At 44.7% G+C, this 22,551-nt stretch overlaps 1 long non-coding RNA gene across 1 annotated transcript in view; it reads left to right on the forward strand.

The window, feature by feature from the left end:
* The window catches only part of LOC123856559 (uncharacterized), an 84,426-nt gene that overhangs the window by 7,206 nt on the left and 54,669 nt on the right, over positions 1–22,551 (forward strand). Inside the window, exons 3-5 of the long non-coding RNA XR_006793721.3 lie at positions 2,690–2,920; positions 5,034–5,142; positions 15,732–15,988. This is a non-coding gene — a long non-coding RNA (uncharacterized LOC123856559). The remainder of the gene's footprint in view (positions 1–2,689; positions 2,921–5,033; positions 5,143–15,731; positions 15,989–22,551) is intronic.

Here is a 22,551-nt window from a genome sequence, read left to right on the forward strand (position 1 = left end):
TGTGTCAAATAAATAAATAAAATCTTTAAAAAATAAAAAATAAAAATAATAAAAAATTAAAAAAACAACAGCAGGAATTCAGGAGTGGCTTAGCTCTTTTTTTTTTTTTATTTTATTCTTATGTTAATCCCCATACATTACATCATTAGTTTTAGATGAAGTGTTCCATGATTCATTGTTTGTGCATAACACCCAGTGCTCCATGCAGAATGTGCCCTCCTCAATACCCATCACCAGGCTAACCCATCCTCCCACCCCCCTCCCCTCTAGAACCCTCAGTTTGTTTTTCAGAGTCCATCGTCTCTCATGGTTCGTCTACTCCTCCGATTCCCCCGCTTCATTCTTCCCCTCCCGCTACCTTCTTCTTCTTCTTCTTTTTTTTTTTCTTAACATATATTGCATTATTTGTTTCAGAGGTACAGATCTGAGATTCAAGTCTTGCACAATTCACAGTGCTTACCAGAGCACACACCCTCCCCAGTGTCCATCACCCAGTCACCCCATCCCTCCCACCCCACCCCCCACTCCAACAACACTCAGTTAGGAGTGGCTTAGCTCTTGAGCTAAGTATCGTTCTGGCTCAAGGTCTCTGATGGTGTTTCAATACATTTGTTAGCTGAGGCATCATTTATGTGAAGCCTTGTTAGGGCTAGAGGAGCCACCCCTTAGATGGCTATTTTCTGCAGATCTTGGTTCTCACTACATGCACCTGTCCACAGGGCTGCTTGTGTGTCCTCCCTCACAGGGCAGGGGTCTCTCTTCAGAGTGAGTGAACCAAGAAAGAGCAGGGCAGAAGCCTCAATATTTTTTATAACATGGACTCATAGGTCACATACCATCACTTGTAACTTACTCTGTTCATTAGAAGTAAGTCACTAAGCCCAGTACACAATTGAGGCAAGAGAATTAGGCTCCATCTTTTTTTTTTTTAAACCAACATTTTATCTATTTATTTTGATGGAGAGAGAGAGAGAGAGAGAACACAAGCAGGGGGAGTGGGAGAGGGAGAAGCAGGCTTCCCACTGAGCAAGGAGCCTGATGCAGACCTCGATCCCAGGACCCTGGGACCATGATCTGAGCTGAAGGCAGACGCTTAACGACTGAGCCACCCAGGCATCCCAGGTTCCATCTTTTGAATGGAGTGTCAAAGAATTTGTGAACGTATTTGAAAGCCACCACACTTTTCTCTTTCATCACCTTCTTCCTCTTCCTCCTCCCTCTGCTCCTCTTCTTTCCTCCTTCTCCTCAGATTATCTTCTAGAACCTTCCTCAACAGTTCTATTGATTGTGGCCGTGAACCTTAAGAGAATTCTAGAAGATACTCTAGAAAATTATCTAAAATGTTTCTCTTCCGTTTCTTTTTTAAGATTTTATTTGTTTGACAGAGAGAGCGAGCGAGTGCGTGCCTGCGTGTGCACACAAGCAGGGAGAGTGGGAGAGGGAGAAGCAGGCTCCATACTGAGCTCTCTTCAGTTTATTTTACCACAATTTTATTTCTTGTGTCTACATTGCATTGGTTACTACGTCTAACATATCCTAAATATCTGAGTCTCTGTTAAGTAAATTGTTGCTTTTCTGCTGTGAAAAAAAACCATACTTTTTCGTTTTAAGGAAATATCCATTGATTCCCATTTTGCTGAGTGTCTTGTTTTTAATCAAGAATAAATATTTAGGGGCACCCGGGTGGCTCAGTCGTTAAGCGTCTGCCTTTGGTTCAGGTCATGGTCCCAGGGTCCTGGGATGGAGCCCCGCATCAGGCCCCCTGCTCAGCGGGAAGCCTGCTTCTCCCTCTCCTACTCCCCCTGCTTGTGTTCCCTCTCTTCCTGTGTCTCTGTCAAATAAATAAAATCTTTATTAAAAAAAAAGGACTACGTATTTAATTTTATCAAATCCATTTCCAGTACCTATAAACACAATCATATAATTTTTTATATTTAGAACTAGTAATATGATGATTTATATTAGTAGATCTTCTAATATTGAACTTCATTTCCATTTCTAGAATAAACTCCATTTGGTCAGAATTTATTATTCTTCCAGTGTGCTTTTTTTTTTCTTTTTTAAGATCTTATTTATTTATTTGACAGAGAGAGAAACACAGCGAGAAAGGGAACACAAGCAGGGGCAGAGGGAGAGGGAGAAGCAGGCCTCCCACAGAGCAGGAAGCCTGATGCGGGGCTCGATCCCAGGACCCCAGGATCATGACCTGAGCTGAAGGCAGATGCCCAACGACTGAGGCACCCAGGTGCCCCTCCAATGTGCTTTTGGATTCTACTTGCTAAAATTTTATTTAGGGTTGCCTGGGTGGCTCAGTCGGTTAAGCATCTGCCTTCAGCTCAGATCATGATCCCAGGGTTCTGGGATCGAGTTCTGCACTAGTCTTCCTGGGCCTGCTTCTACCTCTCCCTCTACCCCTCCCCACTGCTTGTTCCTTCTCTCTCTCTCTCAAATAAATAAATAAAATCTTAAAAATAAATTAATATTTTTGATTTAGGATTTTTGCACTGATATTTATAAATGACATTGTCCTACTTTTAAAAATTCTTATTATAGTTTGGTTTCAATGTACTTATATTTGCTTTATGAAAAGAAATTGTAAGTCTTTATTCTTTCCTAGATTATGGAGCATTTTATTTTATTTTTATTTAAATTTTTTAAAAGATTATTTATTTATTTATTCATTTGTCAGAGAGAGACAGAAAGAGAGAACACAAGCAGGGGGAACGGAAGGCAGAGGGAGAGGGAGAAGCAGGCTCCCCACTGAGCAAGGAGCCCGACGGGGGACTTAATCCCAGGGACTCGATCCCAGGACTCCGGGATCATGACTCGAGCGGAAGGCAGAAGCTTAACCAACTGATCTACCCAGGCGTCTCAATTAAGGAGCATTTTAAAAATCACTGGAATCATCTGATCTTTAAAGGTTAGTAGATTAGTAGAATTCACCTATAAAACAATGGTCCTGGAATTTTGGGGGTTTTTTGGGAAGGAGGGGTAAGCATTTGACAAATTTTGTCAAATTATTTTGACAAAATTATTTATTAAAATTACTTATTATCTTTTACAATATTATATCTGGATATATATGCATATTATTTTTATTCAAATTATTTTAACACATGCAATTTGTCTGTTTTGGTTTTCTGATAAAATTGTACATTTTTATAGATTTTAAAATTTATTTGCATAAAATTGTATAAGGTAGTCTCTTACAGGTTTTTTTTTTTAATATTTGTTTATTTCAGAGAGAGAGAGAGCACAGGGATAGGGAGGGACAGAGGGAGGGAGAGACTTTTTTTTTTAAAAGATTTTTGTTTATTCATTAGAGAAAGAGAGCACAAGTGGGGGGGCCAGGGTAGGGGTGGAGGGGTTGAGGGAGAAGCAGACTCTTAACCAACTCTTAACCTCATGAGAGAGGCCCAGGCATCCTCTCTCATGATTTTTTGTTTGTTTTTTATTTTCTAATGTTTGTGTGACTATTTCCCTCCCACTTGTAATTTTTTATTTTGGGTATTTGTACATTTTCTCTCTCTTTTTTTTTTTTTTTTGTTAAAGACTTTATTTATTTGAAAGAGAGTGAGAGAGAGTGAGATCATGAGAGTGGGGAGGTCAGAGGAAGAAGCAGACTCCCTGCTGATCAGGGAGCCTGATGCGGGGCTCGATCCCAGCACCCCTGGTTCATGACCTGAGCCGAAAGCAGACGCTCAACCAACTGAGCCACCCAAGCAACCCCTCTCTCTCTCTTTTTTTTTAAAGATTTAATTGATTTATTTGACAGAGACACAGCGAGAGCGGGAACACAAGCATGGGGGAGTGTGAGAGGGAGAAGCAGGCTTCTCGCGGAGCAGAGAGCCCGATGAGGGGCTCGATCCCAGGACCCTGGGATCATGACCGGAGCCGAAGGCAGATGCTTAACGACTGAGCCACCCAGGCGCCCCTCCCTCTCTTTTTTTTAAGATTAATTTAGTTTATGGCTTACCTAATTCATTGAATTCTATTTTTTTCTTTTCTCAAGTTTTTATTTAAATTCCAGTTAGTTAACATAATTGAACTTCCTAAGAACAAACTTGTTTATTAGTAAGTTCCACTATAGTTTTGTTGTATTAACTGATTGTTTCTGTATTTATCTTTATTAATTTTTCCTTTTGCTTTCCTTTGGCTTATTTAAAAAATCTTTTCTAGGGGCGCCTGGGTGGCTCAGTCGGTTAAGCGACTGCCGTCGGCTCAGGTCATGATCCTGGAGTCCCGGGATCGAGTCCCGCATTGGGCTCCCTGCTCGGCGGGGAGTCTGCTTCTCCCTCTGACCTTCCTCCTTCTCATGCTCTCTGTCTCTCATTCTCTCTCTCTCAAATAAATAAATAAAATCTTTTAAAAAAAAAAATAAATAAATAAATAAAAAATCTTTTCTATGGGGCGCCTGGGTAGCTGGGCGCCTGGTTAAGCGTCTGCCTATAGCTCAGGTCATGATCCCAGGGTCCTGCATTCAAGTGCCACATCGGAGCCTGTTTCTCCCTCTGCCTGCCGCTCCCCCTGCTTGTGCTCTCTCTCACTCTCTCTCTCTGGCAAATAAATAAATAAAATCTTAAAAAAAAATCTTTTTCTAGCTTTTGAGCCAGTTTAATCCATTTTTTTTCTTTCATTTATGTTGATATAATTATTCAAGGTAATGAATATTTCTTTGAGTACTACTTTAGATGAACTCATAGATGCTTCTATATGGTATGTTCATTATTGTTGCTTTCTAGAAATTCTGCAGTTTTGAATTTATATTTTCCTTTTGATCATGGAGTTATTTAATATAGACCCCCCCCATATGTATCCAAAGAGAAGGACAATTTCTGTTTGTTTTCTGAATATGTTATAAATGTTCATGTTTGTTGTGTTGGTATTATAAGATGCTATCTGTATTATTTTTTACTGTGGGAATTTAATGAAGTTTGGTTTGTGGCCTAATATATAATCTTTTGTGTATATGCAAGTGTGTGTGTATGAATATTCCAGAGCACTTGAAAAGAAAGTATGTTCTCTATTCTCAGGGCACAATATTTGATGCATATCAATAACACCTACCTTTTGGATTGTCTTGTTTAGACTTCTAGATCATCATTTAATTTTGGCCACTGGATCTGTTTTGGATTGGAAAAGGTAAATCAAAGTCTTGTATAATTAGTGTGTCTCTGGCTAAATTTCCTTGTATCTCTACGATTTCCATTACATGAAAGTTCTTGCTCTATTATTTGGTGCATAGATATTCATAGCTTAAATTTTCATGATGAATTATAGTCTTTAGCATTAAAAAGTCCTTCTCTTTATCTTGGCTAAAGCTTTTGATCCTGAATTTTATGTTGTCAGATACTAAGCTTTTTAATGTTTGCAATTTTTTGGTACACCTTTCTTTGCCCATCCTTTCATTATTAACCTTTCTAGATCATTTTGTCTTAGATGTGTACCTACTCTAGAGTTGGACTGGACTTTGAATTCCATTTTGAAAACCGTTTTAAAAAATGAGTTAAGGGGCGCCTGGGTGGCTCAGTCGTTAAGCATCTGCCTTCGGATCAGGTCATGATCCCAGGGTCCTGGGATCGAGCCCCGCATCAGGCCCCCTGCTCAGCGGGAAGCCTGCTTCCCCTCTCCCACTCCCCCTGCTTGTGTTCCCTCTCTCACTGTGTCTCTCTGTCAAATAAATAAAATCTTTAAAAAAAAAATGAGTTAAACTCATTTATATTTATTGAGATGACAGATGTATTTGTTCTCAGTTCTGTCATTATGTTGTGTTTTCCTAATGTATTTTTGTATTTCCCTTTCTTCTTAATGTAGTTTTGATATTTAGGAAGGTTTGTAATTTTGTTCTAGAAGTTACCTTTGTAAAATACGTTGATTCCCTACTATGAACACAAAAAAATTATCTTGTAATCCAATCCTTCGTACAGTCAATAGTATTATCAGTCTTAGTGTTTATATTAAATATGCTTAAGCTTCTACTCGATTTGGAAATTTTAAATACTCTCCTTTGAATCTGTTGATTTGAGGCAATTAGTAAGCTCATTCTTATTCCTATCTTCTCTCTCTCCAGTGTTTTATTAGTAATGAGAAATTTCTGCATTATTAAGGCATGTAACATTTGCATTCTGATCTGTCACCCTGATCTCTATATTTGTTTTACTCTTACTTCTACAGTTAAATACATTCAGTGCTCAAGGAAGGGCCTTTTACCCTGATTTCATCAGGCTCGCCAAGTGGTGCTGTGACTGCTCTTTTATAGTTCTAGGAGGTTCTTTGGAAAGGGCTCATGAAAATAATATTCCCTGATTTCTTACAGGTTTTAAGACGTTTGTCTTTAAGCTTTATACTTGAAGATCAGTTTGGTGGGTAAAATTATTGGCCCATACTTTTCTTCCTTTGAGTGTCTTGCAGGTGTTGGTCTGCTGTTTGTGGTAGTGATTTTTTCCCTAGAAAACTGGTGGAGGAGTGGAGAGGTGGGACCAGGGGGGCTCTCAGTGTTACCCCAGTGATGGACCCCTGACGTGGCTTCTGTGGGAAGTCACCCCCTCTGGATTTCAGAGTTTGAGTGAGGAGAGCTTTTCTGTCCATCTGTCTCCCAGAATTTTTTACGGCCTTTGTTTCTAAGAGTACTTTTAAAAGTTTTTTTCTTCCCCCCTTTGGTGCTTTCCAAGACTTTCCACTGTTCCCAGCAATCTCGTTTTGTTCCATTTAGGTCTTGTACTTGTAGTTCTCTTTCGCTGTAGGATCCTCCCCTTCTGAAAGGCAATAATTGCTGGAGATTTCTGAACTCTCTGAGGCTGTATATCCCTTCCTCCCTCAAGGTTTTTCACCAGCTCTTCTGCTTTTTTTCGTCTTTGGCAACTCTCAACAACACTTTGGAGGTTGCATCATGTTTTCACCAAATACGTAGTTGGCAGGTTTGTTGTTATCCTTGTTGAGTGTGACAATTCAGAGCCAAGACGCTTCTGAGTTCCTAATGAAATGGAACATTCTCTTTTTTTTTTAAGATTTTATTTATTTATTTGAGCGGGGTTGAGCACAACCAGGGGGGAGGGATGAAGGGAGAGGGAGAAGCAGACTCCCCGCTGAGTGGGAAGCCCGATGCTGGGCTCAATGTGGGGCTCAATCTGAGGACCCCGGGATCATGACCTGAGCTGAAGGCAGAGGCTTAACTGACTGAGCCACCCAGGTGCCCCACATTCTCCTATTTTTAAGTTTTGGTAAAAAATTTTAATCAATGCCACTATGACATCCTTTCAACTGAACTTCTATGGACATGAGGAGGTTTATTTGTTTGTATTTTCTTCTGATGAACTTCTAGAAGGGACATTCCTGGTTTAAAAGAGCAGGCACACTTTTAAAGCTTTTGCTGTGTTTTGCCAAAGTACCCTGTAGATAGAAAGTCTGTACCTAAGTTTGTACCAGTCACAGACTTACTCTTTAAAGCTAGTGAATAGGGGCGCCTGGGTAGCTCAGCCGGTTAAGTGTCTGCCTTCGGCTCAGGTCATGATTTTCAGGTCCTGGGATTGAGGCCCTCCTAGGGCTCTGTACTCAGCATGGAGTTTGCTTGTCCCTCTCTCTCTGCTCCTCCCACCCCCTCCCCCCCTTTCGCTCCCTCTCTCTCAAATAAATGGATAGGTAAAATCTTTAAAAATAAATAAATAAATAAACTAGTGAATAGTTATTGCAATCACTGCTCCCACATTCTTGAATTCCCAGACTCTCCTGAGCAATCTCTTCCTTCTCTTTCTGCAGCCCCCTACTTGGTGACTGCTGCACTGAAGCCCCCAGCCTAGATTCCCTGGCACAGGGACAGGTGTCTGGAAAAACAGCAAGTCACTTACTATTAAGAGCACCCATAAGCTCTTCTGTTCTGATTTTGGTCTCAAAAAGGGAGGCCAAGGGGGCACCTGGGTAGCTCAGTCGTTGGGCGACTGCCTTCAGCTTGGGTCATGATCTCCGGGTCCTGGGATCGAGCCCTGCATTGGGCTCCCTGCCGGGCCAGAAGCCTGCTTCTCCCTCTCCCGCTCCCCCTGCTTCTGTTCCCTCTCTCACTGTCTCTCTCTCTCTATTAAATAAATAAATAAAATCTTTAAGAAAAAAAAAAGAGGGGTGGGAGGCCAAGCCAACAGTGAAAATGCCCCCTGGAAATGGCTCAAGGAGGCCTCCTAGGGGGTGGTCAGATGAGATCACAGAACCATGGACACCAGGGTTTCCTATTTCTTCCTACCACACAAGCTCAGCAAGTAACCCAAATTCATAGTGGTGGTGTTAAGGGGAAAAAATTACCTATTTTCCCCTCTTTACCTGACAGAACTGTTAAATAGCCAAATGGACTGGAGAAGCGGTTTTATTCTTACCCATCCTGCCTTGGAAAACCTGAAAATTCAAGTGCATTAAAAATATCAAGTGCAGAGAGCTCTCAGAGCCCTTCAGGCGGGCTTCCCAGCATCTGTGAGGAAGGTTTTACCAGGCAAAGGCTGGGAAGCATTAAAAGCTTTGAAACCTTATGATCCAGGGCTGTTAAAGAAGTTTCTAAATTCTGAATATTCCTCTCCTCTGGCCTCTCCTGTATACTGACTTGCCAACAGCCCTGGGCTCCCACAAGAACAAATAATATGCAAAACTTTTTTTTAGTCTACTTATGATAATTACCTCAAATTAACATCACAAGGCAGTGGAAATTACATTCCCCAAAGGCTTCCTAGTGCAGGAAGTTACCGTGCAAAGGTAACTGCAAGATAGTAACGTGAAAATCAGGTTAGCTTCTGTTGTGCAAAAATTTTTCTGTTAATCCATTATTTATATTCATATAAGATGGTGTTTCTGTATCCAAATGCATGAATATTTTAATCTGTTGTAAATGTAAGCTTAAGGTTTTTTCCTATTGAATTAGACAAGTCTCTCTGCCAGAAACCATAAAGTTGTTGTTCTTAAAACAGCAATCTAGTGGCTGCTTTTACCTAACCAAATGAATGTTCAGCATTCAGATCACAGAAAGTTACAGTTCTTCCTATTTTGTACGCCTCGGGCCATACCAGGAGTTCAATCTGAGTGCCTTATTTTAAGCACACGTTGATGAACTAGTGCTCATAGGGAAGGAGCTGGAGACCAGGTGGTGGGGCAGCAGGGACACAATTGGACGGGCACTAGGACTGTCTTCAGATCTTTGAAGGACTATTTTGTAGAAGATAGCTCATTCTTCTTTGCTTTTCAAGGCAGGCATAGGGCCAAAGATTGAGAGCTATATGAAGTCAGATTTTATCTTTAAATAGAAAAACTTTAAACAATAATTGTTGTCTGAAAAATACAAAATAACTTCCTTGGGTTGAACTGAGCTCCCAGTCATCTCACATCTACAATAAATTTATGATTGAACAAGATACATAATTAAGTATTTTACAATTTAAAAAAATGTGGCCAAAGCAATTTTTTAGAAAGCCTTGAAAATGCTTAAGCAAAGCGAACTCTTTAGTCATTCTCACCACTAGTTTTGTAGACTAGGACCCTGTAGCTAATCATCTTAATCCCAGTCAGATTTCTGAAAACTCTTGCCTGCCTGGCCACCCTTGACATCTATGCACATAAGGAATAATTAATAGCAAAACAAAGAAAATGCTTTATATTTGTGTCCTTCCTCATTTTAAAATATCTGGGATTGTAGCTGATTCTCTATATACATTTATGTATTTCCAAATTATATATTTGCATATTCCAGAAATGATTTTAGCTTCCGGAGGACTCACATATCCTTAGGGTTACTTCTACTAACTCCAAAGACCACTTTCCCCAGCACAAAAGGAAGACAATGATTACATTCCTACCATTAGTCAGTGGTGGTAAACAATCTCCCCACAGTTCAAGAAAAAAATCCTCCTTTGAGAGTGAAACTCTTCAGTAAGCATACTGTAGACAAGATTAGGCATCTGTCTAAGAATTTATTGAAGAGATAGGTTTTTTGTGTGTTTTGTTTTTTATCTTTAAATAATTGCTACACCCAACCTGGGGCTTGAATTTACAAGAGTAAATTCTTGTAAAATCCTGAGATCAAGAGTCGCACGCTCTACGGACTGAGCCAGCCAGGGACCCCAAGAGATAGTGTTTTTAAAAAAAGGAATAAGGGATGACATGTGGGTATGGGGTCCCACCCCTGAATTTAGCAAAATTAAGGTGATTTGTCATCCTGCCCTTGCCCCTCTTAGGGGAGAAAATGCTGCGGGAGTGATAGTGGTGACCTGCAGGAGCCTTGGGCCCAGCACCTGAGCCTTGCAGGACAAATGCAGGGAGGAGTTCCAGGTGTTGGGCCCTTGGGGGACCTCGCTGCCAGTCACAGGGCAAGAATGGCATCTCTTTAATACCCTCAAGAGACCGGCCAGGGACAGGTTGGCACCATGCTATTCTCATCTTGACTACACCACAAATCACTGCTCAGCATCTGACCAGGTAGTTTTTTCAGTTTCCATACATGTCCCCATCCCTGTGAATATAAATTGCAGGCGAACTTTCTGGTTCCACTATCTATTTAGCCAGAGGCCTAGCCTGTGGAAATAAGCAAAAGGAGAGCCCACATTTCAGAGCACCAGATTTAGCAAAATGAAAGTACTAGACACCTGGTTAAATTTGCATTTCAGATAAACAACAAATCATTTTTTAGTGTAAGTATATCCCAAATGTGTTTTCTCTGGCAACCTCACCATATTTTCCAATCCATATGTAAGACTTTGAAAGAAAAAAAATGAATGAGTGCATGGATGAAGAGAATGATCAACAAGACAGAAAGAAATCACAGATGTAATTAATGAATATCTAACACGTTTTTGTCAATTTATAATATTTTCTTTAGATTTTTCTTTTAAAAATTGTTTTTTATTTTTATGACAATAATGTATACATGCAAAAATTCAAATAGTACTCAAGGCATAGGGTGAAAAATAGCAGTCCCCTGTCCCACTCAACCCAACCCCAGCCTGATAACCCAAAGGTACCCAGTTAAATAAACTATTTCAGCTGTTTCTCCCAGTTTTAACCTCCTCCATTTCTCTAGATAATACACTTATAGTGCTATTTTGTTGATTTGTCAATTTTAGACTTCTGTTTTCTTGCAATTATGGGAGATGAGGATTTACTTTTATTTTTTATTGATTTTTTTTTTTTTAAGATTTTCTTTCTTTATTTAATTGACAGACACAGAGAGAGAGAGAGACAGTGAGAGAGGGAACACAAGTGGGAGAGGGAGAAGCGGGCTTCCCGCTGAGCGGAGAGCCCGATGCGGGCTCCATCCCAGGACCCTGGGATCATGGCCTGAGCTGAAGGCAATCGCTTAACCAACTGAGCCACCCAGGCGCCTGAGGATTTACTTTTATCCATTGACATCTGCATCCTCCTTCTCTTTCCTCCAGCTTCCCAACACTGTTTATTACAATCTTTGGCTAAATCAATAATGTGTGTTTATGTTACTTTGGCTATGTAAATTTTCATGGTGTTGCATTTATTTACAGTTTATCTGTCATGGGCTTTTTTTTTTTTTTGTAGGTAGTAATTGCTTCATGTTTTTCATTAACTCAGTTTTTTAATGGACTTATTACTAATTCTTACAACTGTCTAATAGCCCCTCGACATAATTTTCTACCTGGGCATACCTGTCAGGTAATCTGACTATTTCTCACCTGAAGTTCTCTATCTTCTGGCTCAGAGGGGAGCTCTTGCCCCTGGGCCTTCCACCCCACTGTCATCAAGGCTCTCCTTCAGCATCATCCTGGGCACCCCTTTGCTCTCTCCTGGACATGTCATCCTCATTTTTAGATTCTTCTTTTTTTTTAAGACTTTTTTTTTTTTTTAGAGAAAGAGGAGGGAGGAGCAGAGGGAGAAAGATAAGCAGACTCCCTGCTGAGCACAGATCCTGAAGCAGGGCTTGACCCCAGGACCCTGAGATCATGACCTGAGCCCAAACCAAGAGTTGGATGCTCAACTGACTGAACCACCCAGGCACCCCTCATCCTTGAATTATTCTTTTGTTTGGGTGGAGAGGTTCCTGAGAAAGGGAGCGTGAGAGGCCCATTATTTGTGATCCTTTGTGTCTGAAAACATCTCTTATTCTACCATTTCTCTTAACTAATGGTTTGGATTTAGATTTCTAAGCTATAAATAATTCTCTTAGAGTTCTAAAGGCCTCACTCCATTATCTCCCAGCTTCCAGTGTTGCTGTTGAGAAGTCTGGTGCCATTCTGATCCCTGATCCTCTCAATGGACCTGTTTTTCCTCTCTGGGTCCTTTTAGGGTCTTTTCTTTCTTTTTTTAAGATTTTATTTATTTATTTGACAGAGAGAGACACAGTGAGAGAGGGAACACAAGCAGGGGGGAGTGGGAGAGGGAAAAGCAGCCTTCCCTCTGAGCAGGGAGCCCGATGTGGGGCTCGATCCCAGGACCCTGAGACCATGACCTGAGCTGAAGGCAGATGCCCAATGACTGAGCCACCCAGGCGCCCTAGGTTCTTTACTTTATCCCTGGTGTTCTGACATTTCATGGATAATGAATCTTGAAATAGAAATCTTATTTTCTCTCCCTGAGGATTGTATAGCATTTTTAAAGCTTTCTTCTCCTTGAACCTAGACAGTCTTCCTCTCCTTCCCCTCCCCACATACCTGTTTCTCATGTCTAATGCTTTCCTTAAATGTCTGGGGATCATGGCTGTCTGATAATATCTAAGAATTATGCTTTGAAGCAATGATTCACTGGTCAGCATGCTTGGGTGGAACTTGTCAAACAGTGGACTTCCCTGTAGAGGGGAGTTGGTCATGAGCTTGCTCTTCCATTGAGGGTCTGTATCCATATCATGTCTGTATCTGTGGGTCTTTCCCTTGAGTTTGCTCAGCTTCTATAGAAAAGTGTTGTGTAGTCTCCATCCTGGGGGTAAGGATTGTGCCTGAACCCGCAGGTTTTCTGAAAGCTGGGTTAGGAAAAGGGGCTGAAATTTTACCTTTCAGCATGTAGATTTCTGTCTGTTCTCTATATTTTCTGCACTTTATGCCCACCCTCCCCAGTGAGCACCTCAGGTGACCTACAGGAGTGGGCAAGGTGTGGGACCCCACTGCCCCCCTGGGACTGGGCTTTCCCATGGCCTCCACCAGCCCTCCCACCTGCAGCTCTGCACTGGCTGTCCCCCAGAGCCCCTGTGCAGGAATCAGGCCTTCAGCTTCCCCCATGCTGCCGTGTGACTCACCACTCCTTCCTCTGCTTCCCACCTTCCAGAAATGTGCTCCATCCTTTGTCTGCTGCCATCTCCTCTCCTGTTCTCATAGACCTTGTAGATTTCTAACTCTTTTTACTCCTTTATAGTTGTTTTTAGTAGAGTTTTGGGAGGGAGCAGATGGAGATTCATGAGAGGCTCTTCTGCCACATTTACCCAGAAGTTCTTTCGGGTTCATTTTTACTCTGAAGTCCTTGAGGGGAACAATTTCCAGACCCCGTTCTGAAATAATGCCCGCTTTCAGTCAACACAATCACTTTGTATTTTATTTGGTGGTAGGTGTTTCTTTATGGGAAAAGGATTTCAAAGTCCAAACTCACACACTGTTTAATTGTATTAATAAAACACTCTTGACCTTTTGAACAAGATCCAAATGTGGCCCTCTGCTTTTGTCTAGGACTGGGGGACAAAAAAACATGAGTGGCATTTTGAAACATGGCCCTGGCTCCAGTGCTTACCAGACCTGCTCTGTCTCCCGGGTTGAGTTAAAAGCAAGGAGAATGCTGAAATACCATCTCCTTGGAATTAATCACGAGCCCCACCACTCCTGCTCTCCTGTGTTTACACATTACTGCTATTGTGTTGTCTCTGCTGGCGGATCTCCTTTCATCTGCAGGCCACACAAAATTCTCTTCAGTTAAAGCTGCACACGTGGCTCTTGAATTAAGAGGGGCATTTTAGCAATAATTCCTCATTCCTTTTATTGGAGGGCTCAAAGTCTTAAGGAAGGGATCACTTTTGTTTCAGTGTGTTCTGCTGTGGCCAGCTGACACTTAAAGTCCAGATAAGCAAAGGAGAGAGCAGGGCCAGGAGGAGGCCATCCCACGGAGAGGTAGCTCTGTAGCTGGAGCATGGGGTTACCAGGAAAATGAATGGACCAGGATAGAGAGGGCCTTGAACGCCACACTAAGGACTTTGTGCTTTCCTGCAGGCAGGGCAAGCTACTCAAGGATCTTTAGCAAGAGAGTGACAGGAGATAAACTATGCTTTAAGAAAATTAGGGGCACCTGGGTGGCTCAGTCGTTAAGCGTCTGCCTTCATCGGCTCAGGTCATGATCCCAAGGTCCTGGGATCGAGCCCCGCATCGGGCTCCCTGCTCTGCGGGAAGCCTGCTTCTCCCTCTCCCCCTCCCCCTGCTTGTGTTCCCTCTCTTGCTGTGTCTCTCTCTGTCAAATAAATAAAATCTTTAAAAAAAAAAAAAAGAAAATTAAACTGAGAGCTGACGTTGGGAGGGTTCAGAATAGGAAAGAGGCTGGAGTCTAGGCGGCCAGTTAGACAAAGTGGTTCTTAACCCTGCCTGCACAGATCACTGGAAGAGCTTTTTACAAAAATCCAGATCCTGGCCTGTACCCTGAGAGATTTGGTTTCAGGGGGTCTGAACCCAGGGAGGGAGGGAATGAAGAATCTGTGTTCTTAAAACATTCCCTGTGTGGGCGCCTGGGTGGCTCAGTCGTTAAGCGTCTGCCTTCAGCTCAGGTCATGATCCCAGGGTCCTGGGATCGAGTCCCACATCAGGCTTCCTGCTCAGCGGGAAGCCTGCTTCTCCCTTTCCCACTCCCCCTGCTTGTGTTCCCTCTCTCGCTGTCTCTCTCTCTCTCTGTTGAAAAATAAACAAAATCTTTAAAACAAAAACAAAAACAAACATTCCCCGCGTGTAGCACTGAGCTATTGTGACAAACCAATAAAGGGGACTAGGCCTCAAAGTGGGGAGGCAGAGGAGGAAACAGATTGGAAGGAGGGGTAGGGGAAGGGGGAGGAAGAGAAGGTCCCCCCGACCCCTGCCTGTTTCAGGGCCTCAGGGGAGGGAGGGATGAGGAAGACCATCAAACTGGGCTTGGAGAGCCAAGGGAGGTGCCTTCCCTAGAGGAGAGCTAGAAGAAGATCAGATTTGGAAGAAGGTGGTGCCAGTGGACGTGCAAGTGCCAGAGGAGCCTGGGACTTGAGTGTCTGGTCATGGAGTGCGTGGAGTTGGAGAAAGGAGACTATAGTTCACATCCCACCGGTCACCTGAGTGTGTGGGCACATGCATGGGTACATGTGGACACCCCAACGGTCCTCTTCTGCCGGAATCAGAAAGTGTGGCGGTTCAGAGATCAGCCCTGGAAGCCAGCAGCCCTGTTCGCTTGGCTGCGGGAGCCACAGCCTGCTCGCCTGCAGAAAGCCAGTGATGCTAGCCGTCTGGCTGTTGGGCTGATTTGGTCCGCTGCCTGCAAAGGCTGGGCTCAGAGGCTGGCACACAGGGAGCACGCTGTAAACGGAGGCTGGGAGTAATACTACAACATGTGAGCTCACTTCTCCAGCCAGGGAGTCGTAAAGTCTTTCATTCAGTGTCTCTCACTCCTGCAGCTGGAGAGCTATCAAGTATTTCATTCAGTATCAGGGGACAAGTCTGCAGGAGGGCATGAAACCTTTCGTTTGGTGCTACCTACTGCGGGTGGCATTCTCTGGGTGTGTTTTTGGTGAGTCCTTTGCCTTTTATCTCTAGGACTCCTCAAGAAATGACAGTCCCTTGGTGCTGCATTTAATTGGAGACGTGCTCAGAGACGGTCGAGAATAATTATGACGCCTGAAATGTCAAGCTCTTCAAAAGTCTGCCATTGCCCTCCCTGCCACCCTGAACAGCTCTGGGAGCCCAAACCATGCAGCCCCCCAGAGCATACCTGGGAAATCTGAGTGACATTGACATGCAGGCAGCAGGAAGACGCACAGTGAACCGAGAAGCCTGTGCTGAGCTCAGAAGAGGTGAGTTGATGATCTGCTATTTATAGCTGCACTAAGAGGCTCTGGCCGCCAGCTCGGTGTGTGAGGCTGCTGGGAATGATGCCTTCACAGAGCTGAGAGCACAAAATGCAATTGGCGATTCATGGGCAGCAGCTGCTTGAAATACAAACATTCCTGTGCCCTAGCCCCGCCCGCCTTTCAGACGCCCCCTTAGGAAGCTTGTTGAACAGAGTTGCCAGCCTACGGCCTCCCTGTCGGCATGCATTTGGACAGAAAGTGAGGGTAGGCAGGTTCTGCTCCAACCAGGGGCCTGAGAAGGGCAGTAACACTCCTCCGAGGACACCCAAGAGCCTGAGCCTGCCCCTCCCAGAGGCCTTGGCCGGAACCCAGGTCAGGCTGAGTAAGAGCCAAGCCCTGGGCCTGGAGACCGCCTGTGGTTCTGGGCCCCAGAGGGTGTGTGGGTCAGAGAGAAAGAACAGTTCCTGCTCCTGCCCTCTGTCTCCAGGGGCAACAGTGGTCATGGAGCAGCTTCCTGATGATGCTTATTCTGCTGGACATGCAAAAATGTACAATGAGGAAATCCTGGTAGCTTTTTAATTTTTTACCCCAATTCCACAGCCCAGCACCTGTCACCTAAAATAGCTGTTGTTCATTTTCCTTTGGTAACGTCTTGGCTTTCAGGCCAAAGTCTACTTGGAGGCCCCAACTCAACTCACCCTATGCCAGGAATGCACTGGGGGGGTCTCTTAGCTTCCTGCAACCAAGACTGGAGTGAAAGGACCCAACCAGGATAATGAGGCATAAACCAGCCAGGTTCTGGAGCCAGATTGTCTGAGCTGAAATCCTATCTCCATAATTGCCGGCTACTTGGCCTGCATCAAATTCCTCTGAGACTCAGTTTCCTCACTGGGAAGATGGGGATAATAACAGGACTTACCTCACTGGATGGTGAGGAAGATGAAAAGAAGAGACCTACATAAAGGGGTCGGCACAGTGCCCGGCATGTGGAAGGGCTCCACAAGTGGAAGCTGCCGCCACCACCATGCTGGTTTTTGTTATGGTGTCTTGGCCCCTATCCTGACACCACTCCTATGGCACTGAGGCTCCTTATGGAGGTGGTGCCCTGGGGTCTCAACAGGGACCCTCTGCTCATTATGAATACACCCCTCATCAGGCTGCTCAGAGAGATGGACTTCACCCCTGGCTAGTTTGGCCCTTTGCATTGCCTGTCCCCCACCCTTGCCTGGGAATGAGGTGCCTGTCCCTCGGGGTTGGACCATGCCTGGGCCTGAGCACCCTACTCCTGCCCTTCTGGGTCCTGGGGTGGCCCTTGGGGGCACTAACTATCACCGTGCAAGGGGAGGACCTCACCTGAGGTTCCAGGCACTAACCTGAGGTCTGTAGCCAGCAGGTTACCCACCTCACCTACCAGCTGCACACGCATTACAAACTGCTGATTCATGAAGGCTCATGTGGCTTTGGCTGTTTGTACATTTTCTCATCTCCAGCTGTCGGCCAAAACATAATTGTAGCTGTCACTTTGGCAGCGAGATGCTGTGATGTGTCCTAATGCAACTGCCTCGGCTCCACAGCAGTGAGCTTTTAGGAGGTGGGAGGAATCTGCAGCTGCTCCTGTGGAGAGAGCCGTTCTGGAAAGTGGTCTGTGTGATGTTCACCCAGGTGCAGCCATGGAGGTGGTGTGAACACCAGAGTAAGGCCCTGCATCAGAACTGGCACTGACGTGCTTTGGTCTGCAGCTACAGTAATGCCATTCTGATGACATCAATTAATAAGAGAGAGACTGCCACTGAAATGAGGCATTTTGAGCAGCTAGGAGAGCTTGGAAACCACCTTTAGACTTATATGTAAGTTGGACTCTAGCATGCATGGGGTGAATGAGGGGTTAGACAGTAAGGTACACAGTGTAGGGAGATGGTGCCAGAGATATAGCTGGGGCCAGACTGGGAAGCAAGGGACTTGAAGGCCAGGCCATGGAGCTTGGACTTGATCACACAAGCAGTAGGGAGCCACTGAAGGACTTAAGGGAGAAAGTGATGTAGTCAGACAGCATTGGGAGTCTGAGCTCGAACATCCCCAAGTAGTGGCAGTAAGAGTAAGACTCTTCCTCTCTACAACAGTGGTATGCTCCTTGGGAAGGTTTCTGAACACCTGGAGCATTGGCCCCTGGATTCAGGAGTGGCTGCGACTTCATGCTTAGTGGGGAAGTGTGGGAAAGGCCAGCATTTGTCTGTTGAGTGTGCAGCAAGCAAGGGGAGGCACAAGGCTCATGCCTTCCTTTGTCCTTGATCCTTCTAGGCCAGAGATCATTAAGGAGGCACTTGCGTGCAGATGTGGTAAATGCAAGGGATTACAGACACTTATGCCAAAGGTCAGGGGAGCCTCCTGGGGCTGAGAGATGGTCCCGCTGTCTGTGGGTATTGTCTCCCCTACTGTACATACACACTTAGAAAACAGCAGAGACAAGTGTCCAAGTTTGGTTGATAGAAGTATTCCTCCTAGAAGGAAGGTTTTACTTTTACAAGAGGTTGTACTTAAATCAATCCCAGCTTATAGGTTGGTTTCATGAAGAGAGAAAAATATGAAGTGTTGGGACCATTGACAATGGGTGAGCCACCCACGGCATTGGAAGCCAAAGCATATCTGGACCATCGTGTAAGTCAGGAGGAAAACAGGATTCAGTTGACAGAAATTTTGTGTCCCCTTCTCAGAAATGCATTGTTGTGCAAGCAGAAGCTTGGCAGTGATTCTCCCTTTCAGCTGCAAGCTACGGAGGGCAGGATACCTCTCAGACTGTTAGGGGAGGAAAGGCAGGAGGAAGAAATCCCATTCTGGCGTGAGCTTCCATCAACGTTCGCCAGGTTGGGCTGCCAAGGGGCTGGAGGGAGGAGATGTGGCAGGTGTAGAACAGTGAGGAAGTCCCCTCACCTGGGCAGCTCCTGACACAAGTTGGCTGTGGGTATTGTCTGGAACCCTTTGGCCTATGGGTGGAGCTTGAACCTCATCCTCTTCCCTGAGGGCAGACAGCATGTCATAACCACCTCTGCCTACTCATGGCTGGCTTGTAGCAATATGCCAAGATGTAGTTTTACCCTATTTAGTTTGGTTTTTGCTTTAAAATTTAACATATAATAGGTTTGTAAAAGTTTTTTATTGTCAGAAAAGTGCAAACAACCATATGTACAGCCTCACAAATAATTATACAGTAAATGCTATTTTTTTTTTATATAAAGAAAAGTACAGAGGGGTGCCTAGGTGGCTTAGTCGGTTAGGTGTCTGACTTCGGCTCAGGTCATGATCTCGGGGTCCTGGGATTGAGTCCTGCGTCCAGGCTCCCTGCTCAGCTCTCCCTCTCCCTCTCCCTCTGCCCCTCCTCCTACTTGTGCTCAATCTCTCTCTCTCTCTCAAATAAATAAAATAATCTTTTTAAAAAATATAAAGAAAAGTACAGAAAAAGAAATAAATGACCCTTAAACCTTTGCCTGGACAACTTCCACTGAAATTCTATTAACATGGGGCTGAAACTCAGAACCTCTGAACCACCCAGGTGCCCCATGATACATTTTAAAAGAGGATGCAATCATGCCTCTCCTCAGATATAAAATTAATATGTGTCAAAGATTTATTTTAATCCATCAATTAATGAGAGAAGCACTAAAATATTACAACCAATTCAAAGGAGAACTCAAAGTATCACCCATAGATATTCAGATAAGGAATGCTGAAGAGATTTTAGAAATGGATGTGAAACTGGTCAATACCCACAAGACAATAGTCAGTTGTGCTCCACCAGGCAGTCTGTATTTCTGTGAACAGGAATTGCTTGCATTCCTATCAAGCTTCTACAACTTAACTTCCATCTTTAGAGTTGAGAGCTGTCTAGTCAAAGACAACAGAAGGCAGAGAGAACCTAGGTGCGTTGGTTACTCAGGATGCCCACTCAATTTCAACATCTTTCACTGTTGTTCCCTCCACTTGTAATTGGCTCCCTACCTACATCCTTCCTAGGATTTCCTCTACCTACTACCTCTGCTACCCACTACCAGCTCACCCAACCCCTTTGCCCATGTTCCAGGTGATGAGCCAGGACTGGAAGACCAAACTGAGAGAACAAACCATTGCCTGGGCTGAGCCAGCCAAGTGCTCCCAAGGCTCTAACTCTGCTTTTGTGGTGGTGGGCCCTGGAGTTGTGAGCCAGGCCAACTCAGGGTTGGCAGTCACGTTGGGCCTTGTTAAAAAATGGTTAAGGTTTTATGAAAAGGGATCAGATTAGAAAAGCAGAGAGAAAAGACTTGTGGTCCAGCACAAAAGACAAAGTGCTTGTCTAGTTCCAACCATCTAGTTCCCAGGATGACTTTGTGCATTTGGGTTCTGTGAGAGTCCTCCTTTATGTTGGAGTCAGCTTGGGTGGGTGTCTGTTCCAATAATTCCATACCTAAGAGAATAGCTGACATGCAAGATGTATTATGACTGAGGGGCGGTGGGTAGCGTCTCAATCCTCCCTGTCTGAGGCCATTTCCCACAGAGCTTGTGGTCTGTGTTGGCACCATGGAGCATTATAGCAGCCCCAAAGGTCGGGGACAGAACAGTCCGTGATACAGTGGAAAAGAACAAATACCTGACTCACTTTGCACCCTTGGACCATCACCTCACCTCCTACGAACAAGTTTCTTTTCTCTTTTTTTTAATGTTTATTTATTTAGTAATCTCTATACCCAGTGTGGGGCTCCAACTCATGACCTCGAGATCAAGAGTCACATGCTCGGGGCGCCTGGGTGGCTCAGTTGGTTAAGCGACTGCCTTCGGCTCAGGTCACGATCCTGGAGTCCCGGGATCGAGTCCCGCATCGGGCTCCCTGCTCGGCAGGGAGTCTGCTTCTCCCTCTGCCCCTCCTCCCTCTCATGCTCTCTGTTTCAAATAAATATCATCCTTAAAAAAAAAAAAAAAAAAAAGAGTCACATGCTCTTCTGACTGAGCCAGCCAAGCACCCCACAAAAAAGTTTTCTTATCTTAAAAATGGGGGGCAGTGCTCCTTTCTGGCTTGCCTCCCAGGTCTGCCATAGGGTTCCAGTGAGAGGGTTGGGTATAAATCTACTGCCAAGGCCAGTCATGTGGTGGGAACTGAGCCCACAGCTCTGGCAGGATGGGAGAGCTCGCCCCCTCTGTGCAAAGTGCTTTGGGAGAAGAGGTTTTGTGCAAATGGCCAGTCATGATTAATTGATGGGGAGGCTCTCAGGCAAAGGATCAGATTTCACAGATAAATACACACACACATACACACACACACAGAGGCACAGTTTGGCTCTCATGAGGAGAAAATGTTCATTCAGGGTAAGACAAGCATATCTGAATGAAGGTTTTCCATACCTTCAACAGGTACCTTCTCACAACCTTCATTCATGAGCATGTACTGAGCACTGTCCCAGGCACTGAGATACTGAGGTAAAGAGTTAGCTCCTGCCGTTATGGTCCTGGGAGGCAGACCTACAAAAAGCCTTACCAAGGAGTGTAATAAGCACAGACAGAGGATATACTAGCAGCACGAAGGCGGGCCCCCCCCCATGACCCCAGTGACTTCAAGGATCTTCAGAGTGTGTACAGAGTAGAGTCGGGTGTTGCTGGAGTGTTGAGGGAGGTGAGGGGCTGGCTGAAGTGGGCAGTGGGGCCATGGGTCATGTGGGGCCTTGGGGCCTCAGAGGGAATTCCATACTTAAGAAAGTGAGTGTTGTGGTCAGATATGTACAGATATAGAACAGTCACTGTGGCTGCCCATGGAGCACAGGTTGGAGGGAAACAGACTAGAGGCATAAGGACCCATCAGGAGATGGTTACAGGCATCCAAACATAAGGACCCATCAGGAGATGGTTACAGGCATCCAAACAAGAAGCGATGACCTGAGGAAAGGAGTACAGGGAACTGATTCAAGAAATGTTTGGGCCAGGATTTAACCTGAGAAACAAGACAAAGATGACCCTCAGATTTTTAGCAAGGGTGACCGTGCGGGGAGGATGGTGCCATCATAGGAGAAAGGAACCACAGGAGGAGAAGCAGGTGGGGGGGTGGGGGGGGCTGGACAATGTTGACTCAGTTTGAGACATGGTGAGTATGAAAGACCTATGTGCATCCAGGTGGAAGCATCCAAGGGGAAGGTGGATACATAGGTCTAAAACCTAGGGAGCAGTTTGGGCTATGAAGCTGGAGTGGCTGTGGGCACAGACAGGTTTATAAGAGTGTGGCAGGGAGGAAAGAGCAGGAGAAGAAGTGGAGGAGGCACCCTTTGGCCCCAAAATGCTCTCCTGCTGAGAAGGAGGGTGGGAGGAAGGGATAAGGGCAAAGAGGGGTGTTTGGAAGCCTCCTTATGGGAAATAGGAGAGAATCTGACCCAGGCCTAGCAACACAGGGGCCCTGCTGGCTTTGGAGGTGATACATCTGCATTGGCACAGATCTGTCCCCCTTAGGATTTTCTTTTTTTTTAATTTTTTTTTTTAAGATTTTATTTATTTATTTGAGAGAGAGAGAATGAGAGACAGAGAGCACGAGAGGGAGGAGGGTCAGAGGGAGAAGC

The sequence above is a fragment of the Mirounga angustirostris genome, unplaced genomic scaffold (genome assembly GCF_029215605.1).
Source record: "Mirounga angustirostris isolate CCGP_5_RB_7025 unplaced genomic scaffold, mMirAng1.0.hap1 SCAF_7, whole genome shotgun sequence".
Classification (NCBI taxonomy): domain Eukaryota; kingdom Metazoa; phylum Chordata; class Mammalia; order Carnivora; family Phocidae; genus Mirounga; species Mirounga angustirostris.